General features: G+C 41.3%; 1 long non-coding RNA gene across 1 annotated transcript in view; it reads right to left on the reverse strand.

Annotated features, from left to right (window-relative positions):
• LOC114813370 overlaps positions 1-26,109 on the reverse strand; it is a 63,209-nt gene that overhangs the window by 11,905 nt on the left and 25,195 nt on the right. The window contains exons 2-3 of the long non-coding RNA XR_003761096.2: positions 17,320-17,438; positions 17,101-17,156 (exon numbers count right to left, since the gene is read on the reverse strand). This is a non-coding gene — a long non-coding RNA (uncharacterized LOC114813370). The remainder of the gene's footprint in view (positions 1-17,100; positions 17,157-17,319; positions 17,439-26,109) is intronic.

The following is a 26,109-nucleotide window of genomic DNA, read 5'->3' on the forward strand; positions in this document are numbered from 1 at the left end:
GCCTGGGAGTCAGAAGTCATAGGTTCTGATCCTGGCTCCACCACTTGTCTGTGTGACCTTGGGCAAGTCACTTCATTTCTCTGGGTCAGCTACCTCATCTGTAAAATGGGGATTCAGACTGTGAGCCCCATGTGGGACAACCTGACTACCTTGTATCTACCCCAGTGCTTAGAACAGTGCCTGGCACATAGTAAGCGCTTAACAAATACCTTCATTATTCTTATTAAAACCCAGGTCTTCTAACTTCCAGGCTGGTCCTCTCTTCACTAGGCCATGTGGTACACATCTCCACTCCTCAAAACCCTCTAAAAGCTACCCATCTTCATCTACATCAAACAAAAGCTCCACACATTTGGTTTTGAGCTTCTCTTTGCATTCATCCCTGCTTAAATGTTGGTTCTATCCACTACCCATTCCTTCCTTTTGACTCTCCTGCCTCTGAATCCTTATTCAAGTTGTCATCTTTCCTGGAACACCCATATCCCCACAAAGCTCTTCTCATTTAGAAAATCCTCCAGAAATGCCACATCCTTCAGATAGCATTCCCTGGTTAACTGAACATTCCCAGTCACAAGACCCAGACAATCTTTAGTTAAATCCCTATCCTGGACTTTCATTCATTCATTCAATTGTATTTATTGAGAGCTTACTGTGTGCAGAGCACTGTACTATGCACTTGGAAAGCACAATTCAGCAATAGAGGCATTCCCTGCCCACACTGGACTTCGGTTATGTACACATATAGGTTTATAAATACATTCATCAATTTCTTCAGCTGTTTCATTTGGAAATATTGTACTATTTCCTGTTATTAAGGAATGAGAAGCAAGTAGGTCAAAAAGAAAACAGTGCCAGGTACCTCAAAGAAGGAACAGCCTTTGTGTCCACACAATGCGACCCAGATTATTATATTGGCCTTTTCAGCCACCCATGCACTCACAGGTGAATTTAACAAACTGTGTTGTCTTTCTTCATTATTAGAATATTCCATATATATTATATTTATATCCTGTTCTTCCTCCTGCTCTATGTATAAGTGACTCTTGCTTGTCTGCTCCCCCATCTAGCTTGAGGGAAGGAAACCTGTGGATTGTTTCTTCTGAACTCCCCCAAATGGTTAGTACAATGCTTAGCCTTCAGCAAACATTCAAAACATGTCACTGACTGATTGATCACTCTAGAGCAGAGAGAAACTCTTTCCTTGGCAGATGCATACCATCAAAACACCAACCAATGGAAGAGCCCTAATGACACTGGAAGCTAATTCTGCATTTGTCTTCAGCACAGCTGTGAAGCCCGAGTCAACCATATTAACATATACTCTATACACTGCTGTATCTCAGTGAGATGTTAAACAGTTGAAAGCTACTGTACTTTTCTAGGAGGGACCCTTAGTATCCCACACACAGAGTCTCATGTAATAACACTCTTCAATTATTGGGAAGAAAATTTCTTTTTTTTTCCACAGTTGTTTGTTAAGGAACTATAAATCTTTCTTGTCTCGTGTCAGAAAACATTCACATGAAAAGCGAAGGGGCGAGTTCCAATACCAGTCTGGGTTCTTGGAACTTGATTTGGTGAAAGGACCACACTCTCTGCATGTCTTTTCTCTCCCTCTTCACGCTGTGCATCATTGTAGCTGGCAGATTTACACAGGAAACCTGGCTCAGAGGCCTGCCGTAGTTGGTGGCAAACAAGAATATGAGGGAATTAACTTCTGGCCTGCTGACAGTGGCTAAATCTGCCAAAGCGGAGCTGGGTAATTTGGTTTCTTTCTTTTGTTGGTTTGGTGCCAGCCCACGGGAGAGGATTAAGTAGCTAAATTCTGCATGGCGAACTCTACCCCCTTTTCGTTCAAATCCCATTGTCTTGATAGAAAGACAGTAGCTAGTTGGGCCAATCCTTAACGTTTTGCTGGCACGTCCCCAGAACATATCAGCTTTCCATTCCTGAAAAGAAGGGTTTGTTAGAGAACTTAAGTGAAAAGGAAATCAAAAGGAACCAAAGAGGATGAGGCCAGGGACTAAAAGTTATGCCTTGTGTGTTAATTAAATGGACACTGTTTCCTAATCTGGATAGAGACACAAGCACACGAGGGGATGGTGGAAAATCTTACATTCTTTTTGTCAGCCTAGCTTAAGGTCAGTACTCATACTCACTATCATTCATGGAGTTCTCATTATTAATGATTTAGACATGAACTGGAACTGAATTCTTCCCCTCTTCAAGTCTCACAAAGCCGAAGGAGATTAAAGACTGCTCTATTTGTTATCACCACATCTGAGTCTTCCTCCTTTCCCTTCTCTAGATGCATCTAAATGACTACATTGCTCAAACATTTGTCCTTTTATGAAGCAAAAAGGAGAAAGTTCTATTCTCTCCTCTCTGTCCTGCAAGGTCTGCTTGTCACGCCTGGCAAACATACCTTCAAAACACAGTCATCTCCAAAGAAACATGAGAAGCAGCGGGGCCTAGTGGAAAAAAAAGGGCATGGGAGTCAGAGGATTTGGATTCTAATTCTGACTCTGCCTTTTGTCTGTTGTGTGGCCCTGGGTGAGTCACTTGAATTCTTTCTGTCTCAGCTTCCTCATTTGTAAAATAGTGATGAAATACTGGTCTTCTACACCTCAAAATGTAAACTCCATGTAGGACAGATATTATCTACTGCTGATCATGAATCTAACCCAGGGCTTAATACGGTGTCAGACTCATTGTAATTACTATTAATCACTTAGAAAATTTCACAATTATTATCCACTAAACTGTAAGCTCCATGAGGGCAGATATACTGACCAATCCTGTAGTATTGTGCTTTCCCAATCACTTACTACAGTGCTCTGCATAGAGTGAGTGCTCAATAAGTACCATTAGTAATAATAATAATAATAACAATAATAATGGTATTTGTTAAACACTTACTGTGTGTCAGGCACTGTACTAAGTTCTGGGGTGGATCCAAGCAAATCGGGTTGGACAAAGTCCCTGTCTCATGTGGGGCTCACTTTCTTAATCCCCTTTTTTACAGATGAGATAAATGAGGCTCAGAGAAGTGAAGTGACTTGCCCAAGGTCACCCAGCAGACAAGTGGTTGATGATGACGATGAGGATACTCTCAATAGGGTTTTTTAAAGTGCTCTGCACACAGCAAATATTCAATAAATCCCATTGATTGACTGTATTGTGGACTGATGTGTGAGAGTGAGGAATGCATCCACTTGTATGTTTCTAGCATGGGAATCATGGGTCCTGACAATGATGTTTAATAAATAGCAAGCTCCATTCTACGGTGGTGCTGGGATGCACTTTTATCCAGGAAATGGTAGTATGTCTTCTGCAACCTGTTAGAGATGAAGTGGGGATGGCAGCATACTCAGAAATAGGGAGGAGGATTTGTTTCGTAAATTTGAAGATGCATTTTGGAGAATTTTCACCTGGGTGTTTCCAAGTGGAACCATCCAAAAATCCCAGAAAGGCATCTTCAAGTTGGCAAAACACTTAGGAAAAGCCAGGTGCCTCCCTCCCTTCCCCAACCCCATCCTCATTTAGAAAACAACTGCCAGTGAACGGTAGTCACCCCTCAACAACTCCTGGCAACAGCAGTGACACTAGGGTTGTGGTGGGAAAAGCTGGTAGTGGAAGCCACCCATCCAGCCCAATTACCCACAGCAAGCATCTCTCCTGAGTGCCATCAACTGATCAAACAATCAATCGTATTTATTGAGCATTTACTGTGTGCAGAGCATTGTATTGATAATTTAGAAAAATACATATAACAGAGTTGGAAGACACACTCCCTGCCCACAATAAGCTAAAATTAGAGAGAAGTTTAGAGCCATCGGTGTGGTCACCAATCAATCCACCAATAAGTGGTACTCTACTAAGTACCATGTGCTAAGTGACAGTGCTCAGTGCTTACTGTGTGCAGAGCATCATCATCATCAGTGGTATTTACTGAATGCTTTTTTATGTTATTTGTTTAAGGGCCAGGCACTATTTCAAGCACTGGGGTTGATACAGTCCCTGTCCTACGTGAGGCTCACAGTCTTAATCCCCATTTTAATAATAATAATAATAATAATGTTGGTATTTGTTAAGAGCTTACTATGTGCAAAGCACTGTTCTAAGCACTGGGGTCGATACAGGGTAATCAAATTGTCCCACGTGAGGCTCACAGTTAATTCCCATTTTACAGATGAGGGAACTGAGGCACAGAGAAGTAAAGTGACTTGCCCACAGTCACACAGCTGACAAGTGGCAGAGGTGGGATTTGAACTCATGACCTCTGACTCCCAAGCCTGGGCTAGTTCCACTGAGCCATTCTGCTACAGATGAGATAACTGAGGCACAGAAAAGTTAAGTGATTTATCCAAGGTCACACAGCAGAGAAGTGGAAGAGCCACGATCAGAACAAGTGGCAGAGCTGGGATTAGAACCCAAGTCCTTCTGACTCCCAGGCCCGTGCTCTACCCACTAGGCATGCTGCTTCTGAGCACTTACTGTGTGCAAAGCACTGTTTTAAATATTTGGGAGAATACAGTAAAATTGAGTTGCTAGACATATTCCCTGCTCACAACAAGCTTACAGTCAAGAGGAACAGGCATTAATATAATTAAAGACAAATCACCAGAGCTGAGAACGGGACAAAAATGGATAGAGGTCAGTGTCATTACTTGCACGTGCACTTACAGCTGTTATTATCTGGGTGTGATTTACCAGGCTTCCCCTGCAAAACCTATGCTCAGGTGAATAACTGGCCCTAATCTGGTGCTGTCTTCTGGCAAATACAAACACACTTCTGATGTTTATGCTTTTGAAAGACTTGTAACTGAGGACATTATAGAGTCACAATGCCTCTCGTTTGTAGGAGTGTTACTTGTAAACTCAGGAAGATGGCACTGGACATTGTGACTAACTGTAACAAAATGAACCAGTAATGGCTAATAGACAACACCATAAAAGCTGCTAACCTGAAAACTTTAGTCAAAGTTGAGGAAGGTTTAAGATGTAGAAGAATAGTTCCATGCCAGGAACAATCATAATTTAATTTAATACTTGCTTTTCTTTAATCTAAGTCAACTTTTAACTTATTAGAGCACTTTCTCTCCAAAAGGCTATTTTTACACAAGCTTCATTTTAATTTATATTTTAATTGCTTTTTAATGCATTACAGTGTGATTGACTCATTTGTCCTAATGCAGATAACTGCATGAGCCTGAAAATAGAGGTTGGTGGCTTCCATTTTAAACACCTATATAAATTATGCTTTTCTGGTGGTAAGCCTCATTGCTCATAATAATAATAATAAAAGAATGGCACTTATTAAGCACTTACTATATGCCCAGCATTGTTCTAAGTGCTGGAATAGGCACAATTTAATCAGGTTGGACACAGTCCCTGTCCCACATTGGGCTCACACTCTTAATCCCTATTTTTTACATATGAGGTAACTGAGGCACAGAAAAGTTAAGTCCAAGGTCACACAGCAGACAAATGGTGAAGCTGGGATTTCAACAGAGAGAAAATGGTGTGACTGGATTGATTTTTATTTCTGCCAAAATTGAAATTACAGATTACATTAGGTGTTTTGACTTGGGTTCTTGGAATTGTATGAGTGCAAAGGTGTGCTTATATATTTAAGGATGGTCAGCCTTAAACTTTACCTCATTATTCATTCATTCAATATTATTTATTGAGCGCTTACTATGTGCAGAGCACTGTACTAAACACTTGGAATGTACAATTCAGCAACAGATAGAAACAATTCCTGCCCATTGATGGGCTTACAGTCTAATCGGGGGAGACAGACAGACAAAAACAATAGCAATAAATAGAATCAAGGGGATGTACATCTCATTAATAAAATAGAGTAATAAAAATATATACAAATGAGCGGATGAGCACAGTGCTGAGGGGAGGGGAAGGGAGAGAGGGAGGAGCAGAGGGAAGGGGGGGGAAAGGGGGCTTAGCTGAGGGGAGGCGAAGGGGGGGAAGAGAGGCAGCAGAGGGAGCAGAGGGAAAAGGGGGAGCTCAGTCTGGGAAGGCTTCTTGGAGGAGGTGACGTCTCATTAGGGTTTTGAAGAGGGGAAGAGAGTTAGTTTGGCGGAAGTGAGGAGGGAGAGCATTCCAGGACAGCAGGAGGACGTGGGCCAGGGGTCGATGGCAGATTAGGCAAGAACGGGGGACGGTGAGGACGTGGGAGGCAGAGGAGCGGAGCCTATGGGGTAGGCAGTAGAAAGAGAGAAAGGAGGAGAGGTAGGAGGGGGCAAGGTGATGGAGAGCCTTGAAGTCTAGAGTGAGAAATTTTTGTTTCGTGCAGATGTTGATAGGCAACTACTGGAGGCTTTTAAGAAGGGGAGTGGCATTCCCAGAACGTTTCTGCGGGAAGATGAGCTGGGCAGCGGACTGAAGAATAGATTGGAGCAGGGAGAGACAGGAGGAAGGGAGATCAGAGAGAAGCCTGACACAATAATCCATCCAGGACATTATGAGAGCCTGTAGTCCTCTAGGTTGTAAGGTCCTGGTGGGCAGGAAATGAATCTATCAATGCTATTGTCTTCTAGTTTCCCAAATGCTTAGTTCAACGTTCTGCACTCAGTAAGTGCTCAGTAAATGCAATTTATTGATACATTGTTGAATGTCTAAAATTTTCCCCTTAAAGAGGATGGGGCCGCTCAACTGAAATTCAAATGATTTCTGACTTTTCTGCTTTGTTAACTTGGATTCTCAAATTGAGAATTATTGCTAGTCAACTCACCTACCCCTAGATCACACATTTATGAGCCATGGTAAATACATTTAACATCCCCACCACTACTCTACAAATATATAGGAAGCTCTTTAGCTAGGATTCACAATCCTTACTGGTAATGTGGAGTATGTTTTCAAAGGTCTGGGAGGCCAGGACCAGGGGTTCTAAACCCAGCTCCACTTTTTTGACTGTTGTGTGACCTTGGGTAAGTCACTTAGCATCTCTGTAACTCAGCTTCCTAACTGTAAAATGGGGATTAAATCTCTGTTCTCCCTTTACCTTAGACTGTGAACCCCATGTGGGACAAGGACTATGTCCAATATGTTTATCTTTTACCTACCCCAGTCCTTAGAACAATGTTTGGCATATAGTAAATGCTGAACCCATACCAAAGTTGCCATTGATTATTCATATTACAAAGAAATAAGTATCTTAAGATTTAAATTCTCTGCCTGGTGGTGAACATAATTGGTCTGATTTTGACTTTGAGAAGCAGCATGACTCAATGGATAGAGCATGTGCCTTGGAGTCAGAAGGACTTGTGTTCCAATCCTGGCTCCTCCTCTTGTCTTCTGTGTGACCTTGGACAAGTCACTTCACTTCTCTGGACCTCAGTTCCCTCATCTGTAAAATGGAGATTAAGATGTGAGCCCTAATATGGGACAGTGACTATGTCCAGCCAGATTACCTTGGATCTACCCCAGCACTTAGAACAGTGCCTGGCACATAGTAAGTACTTAACAAATACAATTATTATTATTATTATTATCATTATATTTTAGCAATGTATATATATACATGTATATATTTTGGGCTACATGAATTATAGGTGCAATAAGTGATAAACTATGATTGCTACTCATATTTAGATTTGGAAACCTGGAAGGAATATAGATGTGTTTGGAGAGCAGATAGGAAAAACTTCCAAAATCGCCCTAAGAAATCTTATAGAGTACCTATTACCTTAGTGGTTTCATTCCTTCTGGAAAATAGCACATCAACCAACCAAATGATGCATCCACTTGGGCACCTGCCCAAGCGAACAACACCTTGCTCTCTTGCTTCCTGAAGCTGGTTCTATTTCAGCTCATCTCCAGAGCTCTGTGTCCAGACTGAGCAGGCCAGGGAATCTAAATACTTCCTGGATCAGATCTCATCCAAAGGGCCCTTAGGAGGTTGGAGAACTCTCAAAGAGCATCCAATGCCAACTTTTGAAAGGAATGAAGGGACGTGAAGATTTGGCAATTATCTGTGGTATGCGTGGATGGCCACTAAGGACTTTAAAAGGGAAATTTTGTCAACCAATCCGTGAAGCAGCTGCCAAACCTACACCTCCCTTTGTGCTCCACAGAGCCGTCTTTCAGCAACTGGTCTCCACTTGGCATATAGGGTTTAGAGATAGTTGAGTATCCTCACCCGAGGCCAACCGCCTGGCAGCTTGAAAACACAAAGGGTAAGTTAATGGATTCCATCTGTGACTGAATGGCACCAACATTATAGGCTCTTTTGGAAAGTGAATGAACAAGGACTTGGTAATTTAACTGTTGCGATTAAGTCCAGTTTTCCTAGCAAACACGACTGGGTTTGAGGACAGAAGATTCACCTACCGGGCATGCTTCCAAGATGAGGTATGCTGATTGGTTGGGCATCAGTCTGATGGACAGTTAAGGTTCAAGGATGCTGATAGTACTGTTCTAAATAAATCAATGGCACTTACTGAACATTTATTGTGTACACAGCACTCTACTAAGAACTTGGGAAAGTACAGTACAGTTGAATTAGCAGACCCATTCTCTGCACCTAAGGAGCTTATAAGTCTAGAGTGGGAGGTTAACATTGAAGTTAACTATGCACATAAACGCCATGGGGCTGAGGGTGCTGTAAATATCAAGAGCAAAAGCGTTCACACCTAAGTGTATAGCAGACAGAGAAGGGAGAGAGAGTTGGGAAAATTAGTGCTTAGTTAGGGAAAACCTCTTGGAGGAGCTGGGATTTTAATTAGGTTTGAAAGTGAGGAGAGTGATTGCCATATATGAAGCGGAAAGAAGTTCCAGGCCAGAGGGAGGATGTCGGTAAGAGGTCAGTGATGATATAGACATGAGGTACATTGAATAGGTTGGCATTGGAGGAATAGAACATGTGGGCTGAGTTGTAGTAGCAAATTAGAAGTAAGATAAGTGGGGGCAAGCTGATTGCTTTAAAGCTGATAGTAAGGAGTTTCTATTCCATGCAGTGGTGGATGGGCAACCATTGGAGGCTCTTGAGAAGTGAGAAGATGTGGAGTGAACAGTTTTTTTGCAAAATGATTGGGGCAGCAGAGTGAAGTATGGACTGGAGCGAGGAGAGACAGGAGTCGGGGAGGTCAGAGAGGACACTGACCTCAAGGTGGGAGACAACTACTTAGATCGGCATAGTAGCAGTTAGGATGGAGAGGAAAGGACAGATTTTAGCAATATCGTAAAGGTAGAACCAACAGGATTTGGTGACAGACTGAATGTGGGGGGTCAATGAGAAGTGAGTCGAGGATAATGCCAAGGTTACAGGCTTGGGATGCAGTGAGGAGACTGGTGTTATCTCCATTGAGGGAAAAGGCAAAGGAATACAGCATTTGGGTGGGAAGATGAGGAATTCTGTTTTGAACATTTTGAATTTCAGGGATCGATGGCAAATACACAAAGAGATAATAATAATAATAATAATGTTGGTATTTGTTAAGCGCTTACTATGTGCAGAGCACTGTCCTAAGCGCTGGGGTAGATACAGGGTAATAAGGTTGTCCCACATGAGGCTCACAGTCTTAATCCCCATTTTATAGATGAGGTAACAGGCACAGAGAATTTGTGACTCGCCCACAGTCACACAGCTGACAAGTGGCAGAGCCGGGATTCGAACCCATGACCTCTGGCTCCCAAGCCCATGCTATTTCCACTGAGCCACGCTGCTCAACATTTTAGACACCCCAAAGACTCTGCTGATGAGTTACAATAACAGGACACAGTGGAAAAGGTCAAAGAGTTTGGTCAGTGAGGTTGATGAAGTCAGGCAGGAGTTCAGAGCAAGTCTAGTTGGCCTATGGCTGAGATGCTTCTCTCACATCTGGGTGGCACAAACCTAACTAATGTTTTTTGGACACTCAGTCAAGGGCACACAACAAATTCCCTCGAGAAATTCTCTCTCCAAATTTACTGGTATAGATGTTAGTCAAGCAAGACAACACTTGGGGAGCAAATACAGAGATATCAATCCATGCAAACCTTTTTGTCTATAGGTCCTGTATCTTTTTCAAGTACAGATGTAGCCACTGCAATCAATCAATATAGGGACTTCTTCGTTGTCTTTGAAAATTTGGGGATAAAATGCACTTGGATTAAATCACCTTCTGGGTTTTAAATATGAGGCCAGGTCAAAGAAGCAAAAGCAGTGTGGCTCAGTGGAAAGAGCCCAGGCTTGGGAGTCAGAGTTCATGGGTTCAAATCCCGGCTCTGCCACTTGTCAGCTGTGTGACTGTGGGCAAGTCACAACTTCTCTGTGCCTCAGTTCCCTCATCTGTAAAATGGGGATCAACTGTGAGTCTCACATGGGACAACCTGATTACCCTGTATCTACCCCAGCACTTAGAACAGTGCTCTGCACATTGTAAGCACTTAACAAATACCAACATTATTATTATTATTATTATCTTTAATAAAGGAAAATGCCCAGATAGATCATGACAAAGATGAAGTGGTTAAGAGTTATGATAAATTACCTGAGGAAATCACTGTGGATCAAATTTTAAATTTGCCTTTATTGAAGTTTGGTTAACCTCCTGGACACTCATTTTGCTTTATCTTGATTGGGTCCCTATAAACTCCAATTCCAGAGATAACTGACAAACCCTACTTTTCATTCTGTTCTGTAGAACTGTAGAGGCCCTGAAGCATATTTTTGAGGGAAGGGAGTTTTCCACGATGAGAAAAAAAATTCCATGTTGCAAACAGGGACCATTTAATCTGGCAGGCACTGGTGCCAAAATAGTTTGTGCAGTAAGCACTATGATACATGGAGATGAGAGATATTATAATATACAAATATGGTAAATTTGGCATGGCTTAACCTTAGTAAACAATGACTTCCTACATAATATCCAGAATATAAAATCTCAGGGCCTATGTTTTGTCTTGCTCCATGCCCTCTGGGGCTGATCCAAACGTGGAACTGCCTTTGAAGTCTTTAGGCCTGGATCGACTTCACAGAGAATGGAGCAGAATGAGAAATGGAACCATTAGAGCCAAGGCAGTGCATTTTCACCCACTACAGACAGCATGGGTGGCACTAGAGCTCAAACGAAAGATGAAGGAATGCAGACACTCACATCATGCCAACGGGATGCTAGATGATGTGAGGCAAATTCACTTTGTCTTAGTTTGCCTCTCTGAGAAATGGGTGCAATGGTGAATTTTATCCACTGACCTAAATTGCTAAACCACAAAGCATATTTTGCAAATTTGATGTGCAATAGAAACATGAACTAATGTTTTATAGTATTTGTTAAGCACTTATTATAAGCCAGGCTCCACTAAGCCCTGGACACAGTCCATGTCCCATAGGAGGCTCATAGTCTCAATCTTCATTTTACAAATGAGGTAACTGAGGCACAAAGAGGAGATGTGACTCACCCAAAGTCACACAGCAGACATGTGGAAGAGCTGTGATTAGAACCCATGTCCTCTGACTCCAGGGTTCATGCTCTTTACACAAAGCCACTGTGCTTTTCCATGTCACCAGGTTGGTGTTCAGCATGATATACAACTTCGAAGGGGTTACTACCCTCATTATCCCATCAGTTTCTTTTATCCTCAGCCCTAGCTCAGATGAAGAGCTAATAAAAATTTTGGTACGTTCAAGCGTGGAAATAATAATGACCCTTGTGGTATTTAATAACTTCAAGGGCAGGAAAGCATCAACACAGGTAGCAATTAGAGTAATTGGTGACCACTCCTGGAACAATTAAGGTTGAAGAATCTAGGGCGGGCTGAATATTAGGAACAAGGTATTTTAGGCATTTAACATGGACGGCCAAGAGGGGCCCAGTTAAATTGATGAAGGAGGCACTAAGTTTCTTCAGCAACTATTTTCAGTGCTTTGGATTCTGACCACCAGTATACAAGCTACAATTCACCCAGGGGAGTAGGCAGGTCTGACAAGACTTGCAATTGCCCTCCTTCTTCTTAGAGTAATGGGGAAGACACAATTCTGGGCTTCAGAACCACTCTCTCTCTTCAGGGTGGAGAAAATCAGTCAGTCAGTGGTATTTATCAATCACTTACTGCATGTAGAGCACTGTACTAAAACCCCTGGGAGAGTACAATAGAATAAATAGACATGATCCCTGCCTTTGGAGAACTATCAATCCAGTTATTTTACCCTAAACCCTTATTGGGGAATTTTCTTTAAGACAAAATGAAAGAGGATGCCTTTGGGTCACAAAATCGTAGGTCTGGAATGGAATTTAGAAATTCATCTAGTCCTTTCTTCCTAGAGGAATGCTCTAAATGTGCCAGGATAACTGAAAATATTAAGAGAAAACTGTGAATTTGAGCACCTACTGAATGTGATGCCACTTGGGCTAATAGCCACATTGTATTCTCCATGCCTAACACTAGTTTTGAGAGATATCGGTTTGGATGAATTTAATAAAACATTTAGCAAACCCACTTTCTCATCTATATCTTTTCATCTCTCTTGCCTCATGTTTTGTTCATCTTCTGCTAATCAATCAGTCAGTGGTATTTATTGAGCACTTATTCTGTTCAGAGCATTTACTAAATGCTTGGGAGAGTAATACTCATGATGATAATAATAATGATAATGGCATTTACTAACATTTACTATGTGTCAGGCATTGTATTAAGACCTGGGCTAGATGAGAGCTTATAGGTTGGACTGAGGCCCAGAGAAGTGAAGTGACTTGCCCAAGGTCATACAGCAGATAAGTGGCGGAACCAGGATTAGAATTTAGTTCCTTCTGACTCCCAGGCTTAAGCTCTTTCCACTAGGCCACAGTGTTTCTCTGAGTAGGGTATAATACAACAGAGTTGGTAAATGGGTTCCCTGCGCATCACAAGTTTACAGTCCAAGACATCAGTGCTGAGGTTTTGGGAGATGTCCTTTATACATAGAGTTTCCTTTTTTTGAACAGTAAACATTTTCCAAAAGGCTCAGGAATGAAAGGGCCTGATTTGGGAAAATGATCAGAGGCAAATATGTATGTACTCATAGAGGCAGGCCTTTAAAATATGAATTTGTAAATGAGGACATTATACGACATAATTACTTTGGAGAGCAAAGTTCTGACTCATTTCCTTTCTAGTCCTATCCCAGGTGAGCTAAACTATCTGAGTATCTGCTTCTATTTTGGACGTTACCATGGTTATTGACTGAAGATGAATTAGACCGTCAAAGCAAAATGACCCATGCAGCCCACAGTCACCATTAATTATTTCTGAAACTGCCAAACTTAGAAAAGTATTTTCAGGAATGATATCATTCTGTGGAAATATTCCATGCAGTTCTGACAGCCTCCAGGAAAAAGTTAGGGCTATAAAGATACAAAGAACTTTCAGATTTGAAACAGTTTTCCAATGCAGGATTTGTGATCCAAGGAATCCCTGGATGAAGGAACTGAGAGGGAGAGGGAGATGGGAATAACTGGATAAATGGAAGCAACTTCGCAACTCAACAAGTGACTTATCAAGGGATGTTGAAATGACTCACTGCCCCTAATCTGGCCTCAGTTTCTTCATCTGCAAATTTGGGTTAATTATAACTTCCTTAAATCTGTGCTTCCTGGAATATGGTGAAGGTTAATGAGATATTGTCTGTAAAGTCCTTTGAGCTCCTTTGAGAAAGATGCTATAAAAAAATCTGAAGCCATCATGATTTGGGAAATTCTGCAAGGTCAAGTGTACAGGTGAAGTTAATTTTTTTTATCATGCAGGTTCATAGGACATTTTCCCAATTCATCCCTAGAAGTTGAATCCAAGTGAACTGAAACCTTCTCTGCAATAAGGATGATCTCTTAACCTCTAATTTAATGAGCCTGATGCATGTTTAAGAAACTGCCTCCCTGAATCCCCACCTCCTTTTCTGTCATGTCATCCCCTTAGCTACCTCAGCATTTGTGTATTTATTGATTTATTTGTTAATTATGTGTTCATCCATTGGGGCCTTTTATTTGTATATTTAGATAATAATAACAATAATAGTACTACCTTGGCACTTAGTATGTGCTAAGCACTGTATTAAGCACTTGGATGGATGCAAGGTAGTCATATCAGACACAGTCCCGATCCCAGATGGGGCTTACAGCTTAAAAAGGCAGAGAAGAGCCATTTAACTCCCATTTAACAAATGAGGAAACAGAGGCACAAGAAGTGACTTGCCCCAAATAACACAGCAGGCAAGGAGAGAAGCAGTGTGCCTCAGTGGAAAGAGCACGGGCTTTGGAGTCAGAGACCCCAGCTCTGCCACTTGTCAGCTGTGTGACTTTGGGCAAGTCACTTAACTTCTCTGTGCCTCAGTTACCTAATCTGTAAAATGGGGATTAAGACCATGAGCCCCCATGGAACAACCTGATTCCCTTGTGTCTACCCCAGCGCTTAGAACAGTGCTCTGCACATAGTAAGCGCTTAACAAATACCAACACTATTATTATTAAGTGACAGAGCTGGGGGTAGACCCAGGTGCTTTAACTCCAAGGCCTGCCAGCATGCATATTTCATTATGTGATAATAATAATAATAATAGTAATAATAATAATTATATTTGTTGGGCTTACTATTTGTCAGGAACTGTACTAAGCGCTGGGGTGAATACAAGCAAATCAGGTTGGACACAATCGCTATCCCATGTGGGGCTCACTGTCTCAATTCCCATTTTATAGATGAAGGAACTAAGGCACAGAGAAATGAATTGACTTGCCCAAGTTCACACAGCAGACAAGTGGCAGAGCCAGGGTTAGGACCCATGAACTTCTGACTCCTAGGCCTGTGCTCAATTCCAGTATACCATACTATGTTTTGGTCAGAATGCTCTTAGAGAAGTAGGGAATATTCATCCAATATCATGAGGCTGGTTGGATACATAGTGGCAAAATGTGGGAAGAAATGATCTGTGTACATCTGTGTGGCAGCCAACATAGTGAGCACTTCAATGAGAATTTTCCAAGAATGTAAGAAGGTCAAAAAAGGCAAATTTCATTCTCCCAATTTTATAGGTGAGGAAACCTAGGCAAGAGCAAAGTTAAATAATTTGGCCAAGGTCACACAGCAAGGCAGTGACAAGGCTGAGACTAGAAATCCCTGGGCTGTGGTCTTTCAAGTAGATGCTTTAAAAAAGGAAATCTCACATTATGACAAAACATGCACCAAATCTTTAGTTCTGACATCTTCCTAATTTGCTGAGAATTAACCAAATGAATAACAAATAGCTGTAGCAACAGGGATAGTAATAGTAGTTGTGTTTATTCAGTGCCCACTTGGTGCTGTGAACTATAATGGGCCCCTGGGAAGCACAGAACAGTTCAGAACAAACCCTGCTAGAATTGCTAGAGATTCCTTCATTTCTTTGCATCCACCATTGTTCCTTCTATTAACCTCAATTTTCCCTCTTTCCCTTCTCTTTTATCCTTTCACATAAAAGGTTCAATGATGAAAAAGAAGCTCAGAGTCCAACAGTGTCAATATGATCTTTGCAAGCTCAGTGTAGTTGTGAGAAGGGTAAAGTTGGAAAGTAAGTTGCATCAGAGTCTATCGTATGCTTTCACTCCAATAAATTGCAAACCCCTTGGGCGCAGAGATTGTGTCAACCAATTCCACTGAATTGGCTTCTTCCAAGTGCTTAGTATAGTGCTTCGCACACAGTAAGTGCTCAATAAATATTACTGTTTGATTGATTCCAAGGAAAGCATTGTAGAGAAAAGCAGTTACCAGACACAACCAGCGTTGCTTAGAATCAGATACAACCACCCAGTGTGTAGTGAGACTAAGAATTCTTTTTAGCATCCACTATATTAGTAATTCATCTATTTTACCTTCATCATGGCACGGCTGAATGACCTCCAAATAATAAGCACGGACTGTGAGGCAGATGTATTATCTAATCTGCAGACACTTCATAAAATCTTCTATAGGAATCTCTTGTACTCAAATAAGACTCCACTGATGAAGAATTCACAAAATTTCTGTTATCTATATTAATTACATAAAAGATCCATCATCTAGACTTGGGTGACTAACAAATGGGACTACGAGTCGGAGGTTTCTCTGCCTAATTCTTCCAATGATTTGAACTCGGACCTTATTAGGTAAATTCATTTCTCCACCCACTTTTCCTCATCTCTAGTCTCTACTCCCATTCAATTCACAGAGATGTTCATTAAAGCCTTTAAATGCTCATATTATTACATGAAGGGCACCATTCATTGCCAAGGATTCCAAAACTATTGATTACATTAAAGGAAACAGAGCCAAAGTAAACTCCATCTATGACCCCTAATAGCATCAGCCCTTCCTACTACAGAATTGAAAGGGTGCATGACATGAAATTGGAAAAGGTATTGTGCATACATCCACTCCTGTTCCTCAAAGCCAGTGTATTCCTAAAGTGGAAATGTTTTAAGCTCACATATTTTTTTTAAAGCATGCTAAGACAATATACCTAAAAGACCATGAGAGCCTCATGCCCTTCTACCCTTGAATATTTATCCAATTTACATTTATTAGGCCTGAGTTGGAAAATCAAGACCTCCACTCTCCTTCTGTTTTCCAGAGTTCTTCAAGGAACCATTTGAAAGGATTGTATTTCCCATTGGAAATGCAGGTATTTGAATGATTTGAAAGGTCTGGCTCAATTAGAATAATCTGGCGGAACTTCCTTTCCTTTTATGCAGGTAAATCATGGATAATTTAAAGTAAAGGACCTTTGGAAGTGGTAAGCCAGACTCTTTTATCTTCATGACCTCATAATTAACTTTCCATTGTGAGATCGACTTGGGTTAGGGCTACTGATTAGAAGGTGAAGAGTTGGCGAGCAGAGAGTGAAGGGCAAGGAATTACACGCTGCCTTCCCTTTAAAGGCACTTCCTGTTCAGCAGGTATGATAAATACCAAACCTTATTCATGTTACAGTTTTGAATTGGTGCCATATGATGCTGAATTCCAATACAAAGGCAAGTCCTGATTAGACGCTAAAGAATACGAACACAGATGGGGAAACGGGCATATGAAATGAAGGGAAAGCAAGGACAGCTGACAGCTGACAGCAGTAAGTATCAGAAAAATGTTTTGAATAGAAGAAAATTGTTCTTTTACCTTTGCAGCCCACGCTTCAATCTGGCAGAAGATGAAAGCTGATTTTGATCCGTTTTCTGTGGAATGTAACAAAAATGAACAAATAATGGCATGAAAGTCATATGGGCTTTCAGCTTTATTAAAATCTGTTTGTGTATTTGCTGTTTAATCTACCTTTGCAGGCAAAATCAACAGTTGTGATTGAAACTGAACATTTGAAATGATTAACGAACTACTTACATGACTCTTTGTTTAGCTTGCAGAAAGCATAACCAGTATATGGCTGCTGCAGTTCTAGCCAATAATGTTGTTCATGGTGAGCTTATGGCCATGATGTCTTTAGACTCTAGCCTTTTCACCTGCAAAATAATTATAGAACAATAGGGATATATTTTTTTCTGATGCCTCATTGATTCATCAATCATTGAACCAAGGGATCACATTTGAAAGCTGCATTCATCTTTGGCCAACTTTGTTATGAGGCTCCTTTGGTGCTGATCGTTACTGTATCCCATTGCTCAGTGCACAACATCATTCCCCAAGTTTGGCATTGGTTCTGCTTATCAGTGTTAATTTAAGAATGGTGTGAAAGAGGCCATCCTCTTGGGGCATCCACTATGACCTTTGGGAGGGGTGATCACGGCGTTACTTCTTTTCCCTCCCCAACCCAACTCTCGCCTCCACCAGCCAGGAATGCTCTTCTGAGATGAAATAAGAAGCAGGCAGATAAAGTTATTCAATCATTCAAGCAAGCAAGAGTATATTTATTTAGCACCAATGATTTGCTTAACATTCTACTAAGTGTTTGGGAGAATTCAGTAGGCATAGACAACACAGTCCCTGACCTCAAGAAAATTTCATTTAACAGGGAAGACATATGGTTGCAAATTATTCACAGTTAATAGAAGTGGGTGAAGGATAAATATATAACTGGGTTAGGTAGAGACAGGAAAGATGGATCAGTGAATAAATAAGTAAATAGCTGGTGAATTTATTGAGATATATATATATACATATACCAGCTATTTATTTTAGATATATATGCACATATATACATCAATTTATATGTATAAATTGATGTATATATATATCTTTCAATCTACATACTCTACCTATTTACTTATTTATTCCCATATAAACACATATATATTTATTCAATCTATTTTATTGAGCACTTACTGTGTGCAGAGCACTGCACTAAGTGCTTGGGAAGTTCAATTCAGCAACAAATAGAGACAATCCCTGCACACAACAGGCTCACAGTCTAGAAAGGGGGAGACAGACATCAAAACAAGTAAACAGGCATCAGTAGCTCATTATAAATAAGCAGAATTATAGATATATACACATCATTAATAAAAATTGATTTATAATTATAGATATAATACATATATACACAGGTGCTGTGGGGTGGGGAGCAGGGTAGAGCAAAGGGAGAGAGTCAGGGAGATGGGGAGGGCAGGGGGAGCAGATGAAAAGTGGGGCTTAATCACATATATATTTATCAAATAAAAACATTTCATTGGCATCTGTTAATTAATCAATCATATTTTTTGAGCACTTACTGTGGGAAGAGCACTGTACTAAGTGCTCAAGAGAGTAAAGCACAACAATATAACAGACACATTCCCTGCCCACAGTGAGGTTACAGTCTAATCGGGTAGACAGACATTAATATAAATAAATTAATTATAGATACGTACATAAATGGTAAGGGGTTGGGAGGGAGGATAAATCCACTTGTCAGCTGTGTGACTTTGGGCAAGTCATTTAACTTCTCTGTGCCTCATTTCCCTCATCTGTAAAATGGGAATTAAGACTGTGAGCCCCACATGGGACAACCTGATCACCTTGTATCCACCCTCCCGCCAGTGTTTAGAAGTGCTTTGCACACAGTGAGCGCTAAACAAATACCCTCATTATTATTATTAAATAAAGGAAGCAAGTCAGGGTGATACAGAAGGGAGTGTAAGGAAAGGAAAGGAGGATATAGTCAGGGAAAGCCTCTTGAAAGAGATGTGCCTTCAATAAGGTTTTGAAGATGGGGAGAGTAATCATCTGTGAGATATGAAGAGGGAGAGCATTCCATGCCAGAGGCAGAATGTGGGCGAGGGGTCGGTGGTGAGATAGATGAGATCAAAGAACAGTGAATAGGTTGGCATTAGAGGAAGGAAATGTGTGGGTTGGGTTGTAGTATGAGAGTAGTGAGGTGAGGTAGGAGGGGGCAAGGTAATTGAGTGATTTAAAATGAATGGTAAGGAGTTTCTGTTTGGTGCAGAGGTGGGTAGGCAACCACTGGAGGTTATTGAGAAAAGGGGAAACATGGACTGAACATTTTTGTAGAAAAATGATCCGGTCAGCAGGATGAAATATGGGCTGGAGTGGGAAGGGATAGGAGGCAGGGAGATCAACAAGGAAGCTGATCAAGGAAGGGTAGGATAAGTGCTGGGATTAATGTGGTAGCAGTTTAGGTGGAGAGGAAAGGGTGGATTTTAATGACGTTGTGTAGGTTGAACCAATTGGATTTAGTGATAGACAATGTGTGGGCTGAATGAGAGAGAGGAGTCAAAGATAATGCCAAGTTTACAGGTTTATGAGACAGGAAGAATGGTGGCACTGTATAAACTGATGGGAAAGTCAGGAGGAGGGCAGAGTTTAGATGGAAAGATAAGTTCTAGTTTTTGACATGTTGAGTTTGAGGTTATGGCAGGACATCCAAGTAAAGATTTTTTGAAGGCAGGAGGAAATGTGAAACAGGGAGTGAATGAGTTCAAGAGAGTGAGAGTATATGGAGAATATAAGGGGACCCAGAATTGGACCTTGAGGGACTTCCACAGTTAGGAGGCAGAGGAGGAAGCCACAAAAGAGACTAAGAATGAGCAACCAGTGAGATAGAAGGAAAAACCGAAGAGAACAGTATCAGTAAAGCTCAGTTTGGATAATGATTCCAGAAGAATGAGGTAGTCGACAGTGTCAGAGGCTGCTGAGAGGTTGAGATAGATTAGAATGGAATAGAGCCATTGGATTTGGCAAGGAGTTCATTTGTGAACTTTGAGAGAGTAGTTTCTGTGGAGTAAAAGGGACGGAAGCTAGATTGGAGGGGGTCAAGGAGAGAATTGGAGGAGAGAAACGAGACAGCAGATTAAGTGCTTACTATGTCTCTGTTACTGTATTAAGCACTGGGGTAATTTGGGATAATCAGATTTCGGTGCCTGAATTGTTTTTGCAAGATTGAATCAGTTTACACTGGTCTATATGTCACATGGTGAACAATGATAGCAGAAGTTCCTGTAGGCATACTGACATATGCTGTACTACAAAATGATGACTTCAAGATGCAAATCTTCCATATTCTAAAACTGTTTCATCCTAATGGTGTTGTAGAGAAGCAGCATGGTATAGTGGATAGAGCATAGGTCTGGAAGTCGGAAGGTACGGGTTCTAATCCCCCCCCACCACTTGGGTGCTGTGTGGCCTTTGGTAACTCCACTTAACTTCTCTGTGCCACAGTTACCTCATTTGTAAAATGAGGATTGAGACTGAGTCCCAAGTGGGACAGGGACTGTGTCCAACCTGATTTGCTTGTATCCATCCCAGTGTTTAGTACAGTGGCTGGCACATAGTAAGGGCTTAACAAATACCATAATTACCATTATTCTTATTAATGTTGATAATTTAGTGTCTACCACTTTCTCTGGTCACGGAATGACTTTGAAATGTCTCATTTTATTCAATGAGGGAGACTCATCCACTACCCCAAGTTGCTCCCAAATAGAAAATTAGGCCCAGGAAGGGCCACATAAACTCTTTCGGGACTCAGTTTATTACTGTAATGAATTTCTGTATTCCCTCCCTCTGTCATCCTGTTGAATCAATCAGTGGTATTCATTGAGTACTTAATGTGTGCAGGACATTGCAGTAAGCACTTGGGAAGGTGCAATACAATTGAGGGTCCTTATGCCTGAGAAGTTAGACAACCATCCTATCAAGCTACTCATCCAGTAGTTTCCATATTTCCATGATGGTCTGGCATTTCTCTATCATGGTACTGGTGCCTAAAGCCCACAGTCTTGTACCATCCTTAACTCCATACTGCCTTTTGTGCTATCACATCCAACCTACTACCAAAACTACCAAGTTTTCCTCAAAAGCAATTTGCATATCATCCCTTCTCCACTCATACAGTCACTATATGGTTCAAGCAATCATCATATCATGATTATATTGAATTGTAATATATTGCATTGGTCTCCTTACCTCTAGCCTTTTCCTCCACTGCTGCTTGGATCATCTACCTCACAAGTCACTGGGCAAACATTTCCTCTCTCCCCAAAAATGGTTTCTACACACCCTCTGTATCAACCAAATACTTCTCACTATTGGGCTTTAAAGTTCTTTATCAGGTCTTTTCTCTTTACATAGCTGGTCTCCTCACCTCCTACTCCCAGATCACAATTTTGGCTCTTCCCAAGCCACTTCTGGCTGTATCCCTCCCCTTATTCTGCCCACCTTTAATGTCCCCCCTCCCTTTTATGGCATTTATTAAGTGCTTACTATGTGTCAAACACTGTTATAAGCGCTGGGGTAGATACAGGTCAATTAAGTCAGATACAGTCCCTGTCCTGCATGGGGCTCACAGTCTAAGTAGGAGGGAGAACAGGTATTGAATCCCTATTTTACAGTTGAAGAAACTGAGGCAGAGAGAAGTCAAATGACTTGTCCAAGGTCACACTGAAAGCAATTGACAGAGCCAGGATTAGAAACAGTTCCTCTGACTCCAAGGCATGTGCTCTTTCCACTAGACCTTGCTGTTTGTCCGTGAATCCCTTGCTCCTGTTGTCCCCAGAATCTACAACTCTACCACTCCATATTCTCTAGACCTCAGCCCCCCCAACCCTCAAAGGCCTCCAAAACTCCTACCTTCTGCAACCAGCCTTCCTTGACTAATTTTCCAGTCACCTTTCAGCCGCCTCTTCCAAGTGCCTATTCATATATGAGAACTTATTCATATATGCAAATTTGATATTTATATGTTGATCTACCCAGTTACGGTGTAAGGTCCTCATTGGGAGGAAACATATCTTGCTCTTGCTTTGTATATATCAAATTCTTAGTTCAATGCCCTGCACTCAGTAAGTGCTCAATCAACAGATACACTTTTGCTGTATGTAGAACACTGTACAAGGTACATGGGCGTATACAAAAAAATAGACACACATCCCTATCCTTGAGATACTTACAATCTAATGGGTGACACAGGTTGACACAAATCATACAATAAGAACATGATTAAGAACATGGATGCATTTAGTAGAAACAAAAGCATAAACATACAATAAGAACATGGTAAAGAACACGGATGCAGTTAGTAGAAACAAAAACATAAACAAATGAATTCTTAATTAGTAATAGTAGTAAGTGGATTTAACTAATAAGCATGAACAGCTAATTGTGCTTGAGGAGAAAGAGAGGAATACATGATAAACATGTCTTTTTGTGTTTTTTGTATGTCACAGTCCCTCCTCCTAAATGAGAAGCAGCATTGGCTTACTGGAAAGAGCAAAGGCCTGGGAGTCGGAGGACCTGGGGTCTAATCTCGGCTCTGTCAATTTATTGCTGTGTGACATTGGGCAAGTAATCTAACTTCTTTGTGCTTCATTTTCCTCAACTATAAAATGGAGGTTAAGTACCTGTCTTCCCTCCTACTTATGTAGTGAGCCCCATGTGGGACAGGGACTGTGCCCAAGCTGTTAGACTTGTATATTTACCCCTGCACTCTGGCCAAAGCTTGACACAGAGTAAGCACTTAACAAATACAATAAAAACAGTAATTATAAGGAACTAATTCAATTTGCAATCATTCATTTCTTTGTTGAGGTCCGAATAGAGGTGCCCTTCATATTCCAAAATGACAGCCCTGAAGGTAATTCACCTATATGTCTGATACTGAAAATGCGAATGTGGGAACAACAGTCCTGGCCACATTGTGCACACATAAAGACTCTCCCTAGCTAGCTTGTCATTTTTGATGTTCGCAGTATCTGGCGCTCTTTTCTCCTTCTTCACTCTATCTAGTTTCTTATGAAGCTTTTGCTCAGAAAAAAGTACTCCTTTTTTGATAGCAGTATACCATGTTGGTCTAACCTCGGCAACTGACTCCCAGTTTTCATCTGGGATGCAGTATTGCCTGAGGCTTTGGGTTTTTGCATTTGTACAATGTTATCTCTGCATTTTTTGCATTTGCTTTCCCAATACCAGCTCTCCATGCAGCAGTTATTTGAGTAAACTGTTGTTCATTCTCCTCAAGTCTCCCTCCCACCCAGTGTGATAACATGAGCGTATCTTTGAGGCCAGGACTTGTCATTTAGTATTTAGTAGGACTCCAAAATGACACTGATAAATAGCTCAAGGAGCCAGGGTCGAGGTCTTGCAGGTATAGAGGATTTTGGATAGGGTTGCAGAAATTTAGATTTGCCCACTGGCCCCAGGTGAACTGACCTGAATTGGCTGGAACTACTTGCTATGACAGTATGAGACTCTGATTGCTGATTTATATTCCTTTCCATCCTCCTTGCCATCTGTTGAGTTGACTGTGAGCTCATTATAGTCAGGGAATGTGTTTGTTCTATTGTTGTGTTGTACTGTCCCAAGAGCTTAGTTACATTCCCCACACACAGTAAATGTTCAATAAATAGAATTGATTGATTGATTGTGCACTTCAGTTACTCAGATGTGTCCTGATGACCCCAAGGCACTTAGGAACAAATCTACACCTTCCTTAGTGCACCTCTGTTAAATTTATTGTTTGACCCCATTAGTTTTAATTGTTTTTATATTTTTCTCCCCGATTAAGCCATAAGCTTCTTGTAGGCAGAGAAGATGTCACTTTGTTATTCTGTATTTCCCAAACATCCAGTGCAGTGCACCTCATCAAGTAGGCACTCAACTAGTGCTACTGTTAATACAATAGGCTCTTAAGTATATCTGGACCATAATACCATGATTCCACCACACTTTGTTTGACAGTCTTCTAAAGATGTGCTGGGCTTCTTTGATTCAGTTTTCTACTTCCTTGGCTACTGTTATGTTGGTCAGCGTGCTGCCAAGGTGACAGAATCCTGCAAAGGCGTTTAGCTTTCTGTTGTCCACATACATTTTTAGTATTGTGTATGGCTTCGCTGGTGCAGCCTGCAACATCACCTGTGTTTCCTTTAGACTTATCAGCTCATATCGCCTGGTTGATTCAATGGACTGATTCACAGTCATTTGCATGCCTTCTTAGGCGGGTGCCTCTAGAATATCTTCTTCTGCATAGAGCAATTCTTGAATGATTGTCTCTAGGATTTTGGATGATGGCCTGGAGTGTGTTGAGTTGCAAGCTTTTCCCAGCTGTGCAACAGTGTATTCTTAAGCCTTCATCCTAGTCTCTGAACACATCTGGAAAATCAGTTGTACAAATTGAGCAAGATCAGTCCACCCTGTTTAGTGGATAAACCCATCCCTGTGGTACTTAATAGGCACCCTGGCTCTGACAAGCCAGTCTTGCTATTATGAAGTAGATTCACATCCTTGATGAGCTTTTCAAGGCGGCTTAATTTGATCTAAGTGCTTAAATGGGCATCCCTTCCACCTTTGTAGATTTCAGCAGACAGATCATCAGCTCCAGATGCTATTCCATTCTTCCTGTCTCTGACTACCGTGATGCAAATAATCGGTGCAAGTGGCATATCTTTACATACTGGGAAGTTCTTTATGTTTGGAAGAGTTACATTGCAGAAGTAGGAGTCATGTTGAGGAGAAGAATGAAATGGTCTTTCCATCATTTCTGGATTCCCTCCTTACCGGTGATATGACTTGGGTGGTCCTGGCTCTTCAGAATTTCCATGATGGAATGTTCAGGGCCATCCAACATCTTTAGTGATATGTGTATGGTTTTGGTTTTATGGCAGCCTGTGTAGTCCTGTTTAAGTTTACAGCTGAAGAAGAGCATGGCCTAGTAGAACGGCATGGGCTAGGGAGTCAGAGGATGTGGGTTTTAATCCCAGCTCTGCCATTTGTCTGCCATATAACCTTAAGCAAGTGACAACTTCTATGGGACTCATTTCCCTCATCTATAAAATGGGGACTAAATCTGTAAGCTGCATGTGGGACATAGACTGTACCCCACCTGATTATCTTGTATCTAGCCAGGCAGCATGGCATAGTGGATAAGAGCACAGGCCTAGGAGTCAGAAGATCATGGGTTCTAATCCTGGCTCCACCACTTGCCTGCTGTGTGACCTTGGGCAATTCATTTTACTTCTCTGTGCCTCAGTTCCCTCATCTGTAAAATGGATTGTGACCCCTATACGGGACAGGGACTGTGTCCAACCCAATTTACTTGTATCTACTCCAGCACTTAGTACAGTGCCTGGATCATAGTAAGTACTTTATACATACTATTATTATTATCATATAGCCCAGTGCTTAGTACAGTGTCTAGCACATAATAAGGATTTACTAAGTACCATAAAAAATAGGCATGATTATTTTTTCTTTTCATTTTCTCTTTCCAACTCTACTCAATCTCATCAAAATATAAAATCACCTCATAACAGAGATTTTTAGGTTTCCCAGGCACTTGACCAATCTGAGTGCAACACACTTTTCCTTTTTAAAACAAGATTTATGTACTATCCTAGCTATTGGTGGAGTAAATAAACTGATGTATACATGTACATTAATTACACTGACTGTGGCTCCATCATCATCGACAACTACCTCCCACACACCTCTTAGGATATTTAATAGACAAGAAGGTTTAAATGACCTTGTCCCCCATTCAACTGACAAAAAAAAAATCAATCAAAACCCCTGCTGCCTTTCTATTGCAAGACCCAGGGCCTCCCACTCCTGACGTGCCCAGGCCATGTAAAGGCCATGGAGCGGGTTAAGCTATAGCAGTGTGTCCTCAGTCTCTCTTCCCACCACCCTGCTGAGAGGTGTTCCTGAAAACCTATGTAGTTTTTCTGGCATTGAAACAGTGTTCTC

This window comes from Ornithorhynchus anatinus, chromosome 1 (assembly GCF_004115215.2).
Source record: "Ornithorhynchus anatinus isolate Pmale09 chromosome 1, mOrnAna1.pri.v4, whole genome shotgun sequence".
Classification (NCBI taxonomy): Eukaryota; Metazoa; Chordata; class Mammalia; order Monotremata; family Ornithorhynchidae; genus Ornithorhynchus; species Ornithorhynchus anatinus.